The sequence below is a fragment of the Patagioenas fasciata genome, chromosome 16 (assembly GCF_037038585.1).
Source record: "Patagioenas fasciata isolate bPatFas1 chromosome 16, bPatFas1.hap1, whole genome shotgun sequence".
NCBI classification, from domain to species: Eukaryota; Metazoa; Chordata; class Aves; order Columbiformes; family Columbidae; genus Patagioenas; species Patagioenas fasciata.
In genome coordinates, this window is record NC_092535.1 from 15,691,591 (window position 1) to 15,701,471 (window position 9,881).

The 9,881-nt window shown below is 45.8% G+C and overlaps 1 long non-coding RNA gene across 1 annotated transcript; it reads left to right on the forward strand.

Moving 5' to 3' along the window:
* The first annotated feature begins 271 nt into the window (after positions 1-271).
* LOC139829186 (uncharacterized) lies at positions 272-7,880 on the forward strand. The gene is made up of 3 exons (XR_011741543.1): positions 272-1,288; positions 4,390-4,562; positions 5,257-7,880. It is a non-coding gene; the product is annotated as an uncharacterized lncRNA (long non-coding RNA).
* The last annotated feature ends 2,001 nt before the right edge of the window (positions 7,881-9,881 follow it).

Here is a 9,881-nt window from a genome sequence, read left to right on the forward strand (position 1 = left end):
GTTTGTACTTCGCAGGGAAAGAAACAGAAAACAGGAAAGAAATAGAACGAGAATTAATAGAAATAGAAATAATAGAAATAAATGGGATCGAATAGAAGTAGAACAGAACAGAGCGTCATGCCGAATATGCAAATCTCCTCGGGGCTTGGGCAGGTAGGCGAGTGGGTGGAGAGAATGCAAATTGAGATTCGAAGCCTACCAATCAGATTGCGAGAGGTAAGAGGCGGGGCGGGGTGCATAGGAATGACAGGCGGGGTGAGGATGGGGCGGAGAAATGCAAATCAGAGGCGTGGCTACGCAAATAGGGCACTAGAGAACTCGAACGGGCCGCCGGGAGGTTCCGCCGAGGAGAGTTCTCTGGGTGAGGTGGTTCACCAGAGCGAATTCTCTGTTGCGGGTTGTCCCGGGTGACTCGTTTGCTGTGGGTGGTCCCGGGTGGTCACCCCGGTGCAGGTCACCCCCGCACACGCCCACCCACTCAGCCCCGGCTCCGCGCAGGCGCGGTGGCGCCCCGGTGGTCCCCCGTGCACCGCCCGCCAGGTGTCGCTGCTGCTGCCGCCCGGTGGCCGCAACGCGGTACTGCAGCCCGGCGCGGGGAGTGTGAGGCATCGGGCTCAAACCAGAGCTCAAGCGCTGCGCCTGTGGGACTGCCTGGTAGAGCTGGGCTTCGGTTTGAAGGGGTTTTAATGCACGTGTTAAATTCCAGAGGAAAACTTTGCCTAGTCAGTTAATTGAAACGGTTTTAGTGGCGTGTATTACATGTCAATACACAAAGCAGGCTTACAGTGTTCTATAACATGCATAGAAGGACGTATATTTAAGACAATTCTAGATGTAAACAAGCATTATTGTTTTTATTGGGATCTTTTGGTATCTAAATTCTTGAGCAGGGGTAAAACTTGTGAAACTCCTGCTAAAACACCCGCAGAGTATTGAGGAATGAATGTGGGACAGATCATGTTGAGATGCTTCACTTATGTTTCAGAGAGCACAGCAGAGCGTTTAGTTGCATTTAATCATCTGTAATTGCACATTGTGCAGAACTCGGCGCTGCACATCCCTGTTCCACTGCTCCAGCCACGGCCGCTCCCGCACCCCCTGTGCGGTTTTTCTGTTCAAACCCACACGGGGCGGGGGTGGCACGGGGGTGTCACTGCGCGTGCGCGGGCCGCTGTGTCGCCAGGGCGGTGCCGAGGCGACCGTTGGGCGGAGCCACGCGCGGGGTCGGCGCTGGGCGGGGCGGCCATGGCGAGTGAGGCGGGTGCGGGTCGGGGCTGCTCCGTGCCGGGTGAGCGGGGAGCGGAGCGGAAGCCCCGCTGCACCTTGGGGCTGCTGCAGATGCTGCACAGCATGGGGGCAGCACCGGCGGATGCTTCAGCGGCTGGGCCGGGCTGGGCCGGGGAGCTCCTGCGGGGGAGGCCTCGCTGCTGGCGGGGCTGCCGGGGCGAAGCTGCCGGTTCCCGGCTGAGGAGGCGGGGCGATGGTGCTGCCGTCTCCCTGCGGGGCTCTACCCCTTTTGTACCCAGCTGCCTCTCTGCTGGTCGGTTCCAAGCACGGGCACAGCTCCTCTGTTGTAACAATGGTAGTCATTTCTTCCAAATATTTAACTAATTATTTTTCTCTACTAAGTATCGCAGTATCCGAGTTTCCCTGCTGGGATCAACAAACTGGTCTGAATTGCTTTACTGGAGATGTGAACCACGTTCAGCTGGTTATGGATTTTGGCTTTGTGATTGTTTTTTTGGCTGGTTGTTTTTGGAGGTGTTCGGTTTTCTTGGCTTGCCCTTTGCAATGGCTTTAAGGGCCATTATCTGGGACGTGTTGAGATGTTGTGACCCCGAAGCTGCAGGTGCCACCCTGTGTGTGCAGCTTCTCTGTGAGTTCGAGACCCCTCAGCGGTTCCTGTGCCCCGAGTGGGGGCTTCAGCCCGCTCAGCAAACCTGGGCCTGTTCGCAAAGCCTGGCTTGTCAGGCAGGAAAAAATAATTCAAATCATATTTTTTTCAGTGGAGCAACTATAAAAAGAAAACAGAGGCTGTCATTGCAGTAACTCACTGCCAGTGATGTCTGTGTTTCCTTGCTGAATACCTGACAGCTTCTCTGTGAAATGGAAAGGGTGAAGAACACATGGGAAGTGACCAGAGCCTCGCAGTTACCAAGGCCAGTGCTGCAGGGTGGCTCCTGGGGTGTCTGATTTCCCTTTGACTCCTCGTGCACACACACGTACAGCCCACATAGGCCTGCAGCTTTTATTTGAATGGTTTCAGGCAGGGCTGGTATTTGATGAGATGTATCGCCAAAGCAAAGCTTGTGAGTCATTGTCACTTTTTCACACAAGACGAATATAACCTGCAAAAAACACCCTTGGCATAAAAGTATCTGAACACTTGTAAATGTCAGGGCTGTGCTTTCTCCGTATAATTCCATAGTTTCAGTGTGTGTCCTCCATCAAATGTTAGGGCCTAAAGACGTTGTTCTGGCTTTGACACAAATCACTTTGGTGTGTATTAAAACAGAAACGTTTGTGCTTAGAAAAGGTAATGGAAGGTACGGCTTTCCTAACTGAGGACGATAAGAAACACTGTGGAAACATTGGTTTTCTAAACCTGGATATCTAGGAAAACAAAATGACCAGTTATTGCAAGATGTTGATACAGAGGCTGCACCCCAAGGGAACTGCCCCAGTCTTTGGATGCTCCTGAATTCCGCAGCCCTGCGGCTGCACTGGTGTGAGCTCTGCCAGGAGCTGAGGTGCTGTTTGGGAATCCCCCTGGCAGCAATGAACAACAATACGTTTGCTCTTTGTGTTGCACCTGTGGCCTCTGGTTGTTCTGCCGCCTGCCTGTGTCAGCTCACACAGTGTCAGCAATGAAGACATCACAGCAGCAGCTTTGAAAGTCCCATTTCAGGTTATAGTGTGTTATAGATGTGCTGTCTGATCCTATCGTGTTAATATTTGGTACGTTCTTGGTAAAATCTCTTTATATTCTAAATGGAGTTTCAGATGTGGGAGGGGGAGGTTCTCCCTCACCTCTGTGTGTTAAAGTGGGGACATCAGCCTGTGCTGGGGAATGTTCAAAACCAGAGTGGAGCTGTGGCTGAGCCCTCGGTTGCTCCTCATGGTGTGTTTTGTTCCCGTGGCAGCGGTGCTGAGATGCTGGGCGGTATTACCAGGCAGTATTACTGGGCAGTATTACTGGGCGATGTTGCCGGGCGGTGGGTCCGAGCCCTCAGGAACAGTGCCCCCTCACCCGGAAAGCAGCCCCTGAGCCCCCAGTTGTCAGAACTGACGTAAATGGTATGGACATGACTCGCTTTCTGGGGGGGGGAATTGACACCCATTCTCTTACCTTCTAAGAACGTGGTCATGTCCAGGTATGTGCTTCATTTGAAAGATGCTTCTGTTTGGTTTTGTTGAGACAGCTTGGTTGGCAAGTTCAGCCTTATAGTTTGTGACTATAGGGAAGGAAGGAAGGTGGAAGAAGGATACTCCTTTTGGTTTTGTTTTTCTTGCCATACACTTGGATTTCTGTCAAAGCAGAGGAGAAGGTCCAATGCCAGCTCCAGGAGTCTGGGTGCACGTGGAAAGCTGGCTGCAGGCCCTGGGATTCAGGACAGCAGCAGTGACTGGACTCGCACCCACTGTCTCCCATCCTTTGGACTGAGCTGGAGTTTGTGCCGCTGGCATTTCCAGGGCTGTGTCTGGGGCTGGAGCCCGTGTGGTTCAGAACCAGGCAGCTGGGGTGATGCTGCTGGCAAGTGAGGAACTGCCAAACTGCAGCTGACCCTGAGGAGCTGTCGCCTAGTGGAGCTGGGCTCTGGTTTGAAGGGGTTTTAACGCACCTGTGTTAAATTCCAGAGGAAAACTTTGTCTAGTCTGTTAATTGAAACAGCTTTAGTGGTGTATATTACATGCTAATATACAAAACAGCGTTGCGGTCTCTGAAACATGCATAGAAGGACGTATACATAAGACAATTCTAGACGTAAACAAGCATTATGGTTCTTATTGGGATCTTTTAGCATCTACTCTTAAATGGTGGAAAACATCTGTGAAGCTCCTGCTAAAACAGCTGCAGAGTGGTGAATAATGAATGTGGGACAAACCACGTCTAGATGCTTCACTCTTGTCACTTTCAGTCAATAGAGGAGCCAAATAATATGCTTGTGATTTATAAATATTACTTTATGTTCATGGCTTTTGCATATTACACATCCCAGGGTCTCAACTGCTGTAGTTCATAGAATAAACAGTAAACACGGAGGCGCTGAGTGTTCCTAAAGCACGCCTCAAATCTGTAGGATACTCTTACCTGAAAACCTCATTTGACATTTACCATCTTTGGTTTTCTGAGTGTATTCTTCACAACTATTTTTTTTTTTTCCAAAGGAATGGTCAAACGCTTTTTGGTGTCCTGAATTACATTAAAACTCCAGGTAGAAGTCAAAGACTTAGATCCAGTATCCTGGAGCCACTAATTGATGCTGAAAAAATTAACATGAGACTGGACTGTGTTCAGGAATTACTCCAGGACGGGGAGCTCTTTTTTGGTCTTCAACTAGGTAGTAGTTTATTTTTAATGCATCGTATTAAATTTATTTTAAAACTTTTTTCTTTTTTCTAATCTACGAAAGTATGCAATGTGACTCAATATGTTTGAATATTTTTTTAATGATTTGTCAGGTGACACATAGTGGAAGTAATATTTATTATGATAGTGATATTTTTCTCAAGTATTTTGCTAAGAAAAGTGAATTTCTGAGATTAAATGGGTAGAAGTCAACCAATACCTTTCTCAAAGAACTGGAGTTTGTCTCTACCTCTATGACTAGTTGGAAGTATTCGAGTATACATAATCTATATATTAAAAACAAATAAAGGCATCACTGATGTTACACTTGTTGTGTATGGATTTTTTTCCTGTTGCTTCATAGTGGTCCAGACAAACTAAACAAAATACAATAGCAGAGTATGAGTCAGTCCACCTGAAGCTGGATCATGTAATCTTAATCTTTATCACAAGAGATGTATGATTCAATCAAACTAAAAGAATATTGCTGAATCGATGTATGTCCACCTGTAAAATAATCACTACATGCTTTAGTATAGTCTGTATAGTTATGACAACATAGCAGCAATTTTTAACCTGTTTTTTTCCCCTGGTAAATAATTTGTGAAGGTGATAGAATGGAAGAAAAAGATTAGCAAAAGTTCAATTTCCATTCAATTTCTCATCTGTTTACTTTTGTTTTACAGTTCTCTCAAAATTCCTGGATACAGAACAACTACTTTCCATTTTGGCGCAAGTTCCAAAGCAGCATATTGTATGTTTTGAAATGCACCTTAGATGATCAGTTACCTCCAAGACGCTTGTCTTGGAGCAGGAACCTGATAGTCCTGGGGAATAAATGCAAACGCATGGAAAATAAGCCCTACTGAAATAAAAAAATCATGGTGTATATTGAAGTAAAACTTACCTTCTCTTCTGACAAACTGCTGATGGGCAGAGAGGAAGATCTGGAAAGTTCTGCGTTTGTCACCAGAGCAGCAGAAGGTGTCATGAGTGGTGGCAGCTGCTGCCAAAACTGCTTACGGATCCTTTTTGTGTAGCCAGTTCCATTTCTGAAGTTGTTCACAGCCTAGAGGCAGAAAAACCATTTACAGAAAGGTAACGTTACAGAATACATTCCAGAAACTTCAGCAGATCTCCACACAAAAGCCTCTGCGGAGTCAAATTACTTGTGCATTTCTGCAGATGTCATCAAACCTAAAATAAATGAACATACAGAGATAGGAACATGTCACATTAAATTGGACAAATTACCTCTAAATTTAGAGTTGTGACCTTCTGGAGCAACAGATAACGTGTTTGAACAGGAAATTCAGCCTTAAGCAATACAGCCTTGCTTAAGGAGATGTAAATCCATATTTTTTACAAACAAACTTTTCTTACAAACAGCTTATGTAGAAGTCACTGCATTACCTGGTGTAGGAACTTGTTGGCAACTAAAGCATCAGGAGAAACATCCATCCAGTGACATGTTGGGCATTTACGTTCCTCAGACTCCAGTAATGCTGTCCTGATACCTGTGAAGAATTAGAGCCATCCAAGTATTTTTAGCCAAACTAAGGACATATTGTGCGTTCTAATCAATTATAAGAACACTTAGATGATTAATGGATAAATATGATCTGGAATAAAGAGCATGAAGCTCTAAATGTTCGATAGTGTAAAAAGTTTCTCATATGCAACAAATAGCTATAGAGTTTTGATATTTTGTTCTTACAACATTTGAAGATGTAGACTGGGCTGTGTCCTGGTGTTCTAATTAGTCTCATTAGACGAGACTGTGTCTGGATGTTTTGACTGGTCTTTTTTCTACCTTCTCATCCAGTGAGAAGTCACCAACCTCAAGGCTAATGAATGAAACACATCTCAAAAACCATGAATAGGTAGGTTTGAGTTCTGGAGACCTGAACTTCTCTCTTAGGGAGAAGAATGTGGATTAAATTATATTTATTTCTTAAATTTCTTTTCTGATAGTTTAAATGGTATTTCCTTCTTATATTTCTACTTTCAGAAGAGCAGGTGTGATGCTTGGCATTAACGAACACATTCATCGCAATAACTATTTCCACAGCAGGGAATAATGACGGCATCGGTCCTTATGTTTTTACAAATGAGACATAACAACTCCTTGGGAACAGGGTTGTGGTTAGAGGAGGAGGAGGGCAAGTCCTCTGGCAAAAATGGAGGTTTTTCCTTCTTCCCTCTCCCTGGAGCAGGAGATGGAAAATCAAAAAGTTGAAGATGGGCAAAGGAAAGCTTCTCCAAGGTTTGGGTTTGAACAAAGGGAGATAATAGATGGAATTTTCAGGTTACGAGACAGTGACAACGCTTATTCCCCCATAACTACAGGTGCTCTGCAACTTGCTGGCATTGCCGCTCACACACTCACGTGTGGTTTCTCTCGTTGCCTTTTGGGTCAGTCTAATTAATTCCGTACTTACGTGTTAATAATCGGTATTGCATATTTTCCGGTGTTTGTCAGCATCGCGCCCCTTGTATTGGGATCTTTCAGCTCCATCAGGAAACTCCTGGGAATTCCTGTGCACTTTCTAATCCTGGGAACAGGCTCAAAAGTTTTGTCCTGTTACAAACAAAAATGCAGACATCTCTTGTCTGAAGACCCACGCTTGAAGTGACATTTCAGTGATGATTTTAACTAGCAAAAGCTTTTAATCCTCTCCTTTTGCCAAGCATAAGGGCTGCATGAATATTCAGCAAAAGACTTGTGTAACGAGAACACACAAATATCCAACAGGTGGGGTCAACAGAAACATCTCAGTTTTGTACGGAATCCTAAAAACTGCAAAATGTCATTAAAAAGAGTTCAAACCAGAAAAATTTCCAGTAATAGATAAACAGGCATGAAGGATCACAGAGGATGATCTACAGCCATATTTATTGTCTATTACCTAGGAAAAAGAAAACATTACATTTAGAATTCCAGGTTGTCCCTCCCTGAACTCCTGGGTCCCTCCTAAACTCCTGGATCCCTTGGGGCACTCCCAAGGTAGTTCAGAGAGGGACCCAGGAGTTCGGGAGGGACCCCAAAACCTGAACCCCCATAGAGCCCCATACATTATTCATAATGCCCCATAAGTGACTCTTAGTCACCCCCAAGTGCCCTGTAAATGCCTCATAGAGCCCCATAAGTGACCCATAGAGCCTCACAAGTGACCCATGGAGCCTCATAAGTGACTCTTATCGACCCATAAGTGACTCTTATCGACCCATAAGTGCCCCATTAAGTGCCTTTTAGTGACCCCAAGTGCCCCATAGCGACCCACAAGTTCCCCCTTCGTGCCCCATAAGTGCCCCAGTGTCCCATAAGTGACTCGTAGAGACTGGGTCCCCCTCCAAACTCCTGGGTCCCTTGGGGCACTCCTGGGTCCCTTCTGAACTCCTGGATCTCTCCTGAACTCCTGGGTCCCTTGCAGCACTCCTAGGGCCCTCCTGAACTCCTGGGTCCCTTGGGGCACTCCTGGGTCCCCCCCAAAGTCCTGGGTTGCTTTGCAACATTGCTGGACAACCTCTGCATTTCACCCCAAGAGAAACAATTCTTCATAGGATAATATTAAAATGGAATGTTAAATATTACGTGTTGAGAGCTCAAAAGTTTTGGCTCTGTTTGTACCTCTGTAACTGATCCAATTTTCTTCTGAGCTACGTGTAGAAAAATCTGTATTATACAGTATTTTTAAGCTCTAGATAATTTGATGGAGAAGATCTCCACTGTTCATTTAATTGAGAAAGATGGAAATTATTTGGACCTTCAAAACCGATCATTCAAATCAACCACTCCTGGTTTTGTTTTTATATGCATTTATATGCTTTCAGCCATAAATCACCCAACTGCATTCAACTTTTTATTTAATGGTGCTTTCACATACACTCTATTTTTTTCAAGGGTGATGTAACGCAGGTCAACAACTATGAAATATTGAATTCATCAGAATAATCCAAGAGTTTGGGAGGGACCCAGGAGTGCCCCAAGGGACCGAGGAGTTTGAGGGGGGGACCCAGTATCTATGAGTCACTTATGGGGTGCTATGGGGCACTTATGGAGCACGAAGGGGGAACTTGGGGGCCACTATGGTGCACTTACGGGTCACTAAAAGGGACTTATGGGGCACACTCAAGGGGAGAAGGAGCCTGTCAGCCCCGGGCCTGTCACTGCCTGGTGACACAAGAAAGGCCTCTGAAAACTTTCTAAAACATCCCCAGACTTGGGGCCAAATTGGTCCAAAGTCTCCAAGAGACAAGTCGGGAAGATGAATATGGAACAGAGGGAGAAAGCGAAGGGAGCAGGACAAAGGGAGGGAAGAGAAAAAACTAGAGCCGGGCTGCAGGACTGAAATGGAGGAATTGAAAGAAAAGAGCCAGGAAGCAGGAGACTTTGAGAAAAGGAGAGAGGTAAGAAGAGACATCCATCCAGACAAGGGGTTAGTGAGAGAGGCTGGGACAGAGAACAGGATGAGAAAGACAGAAGGCAAGGCAAGGACAGGCAAGGCAAGACTAGGCTACAGGACGTTTTTTTGCTTTTTATTTTCTACCACATTCGTCTTCAGACGAGGAGGAAAGCCATCAGACCTTATGCATTAGGCCCAAACAAAAACCCCAGCTACTTGAGACACTTAGACTAAGCCTAAAACGCAAAGATCTCTCCATAAGGATGGGTTTTATACATGTCCTGGTTTTGTTAAAAACAAGTTTCTCTTTTAGTGAATTTTGCCTGTCAGCTAAAGCCTTCATCTTAGCTGCATTTTCCTAGAGAACCAGATACATGTTTTGGTAAACTTAGCAATGGAATGCAAACTTATTGATAAGCATGGATGGACATCTCGCGAGAGGGGCAATGTGAAACTGGTCACCAAGAGACTGACCAACTGTGTATAACATTCCATTCACGTGAATACTTCATATAAAAGTGGGAGATCACGAGGATCTCGTCCCTTTTCCTTCCCTTCTGCTTATGGCCGACAATAGGAGAGGATCTTGCTGCTCGTCCCTGTGAACGGAGGCCTAGTGAGAGACTGAATCCAGCTCTGGTTGGCTATAGAGTCCAATCCAGGACTTTGGGTGCTGGCTCTGGAGTTGCTGAGACTTTCCAGATTGGTTTTGTGTATTTTGTATTATTTTCTCTATTCTTATTAGTAGCATTAGTAAAACATCTTTAACTTTTCCAACTCTCTTCTCTCTGTCCTTCTTTCCCTCCCAATCGCCTGTCCTGAGTGGGAAGGGGGGAGAGGGAGGGGCAAAAGGGGGAAGTGGGGGAGGAGGGGAGGTTAACAATACATCTGCCAGGGTTTAATTG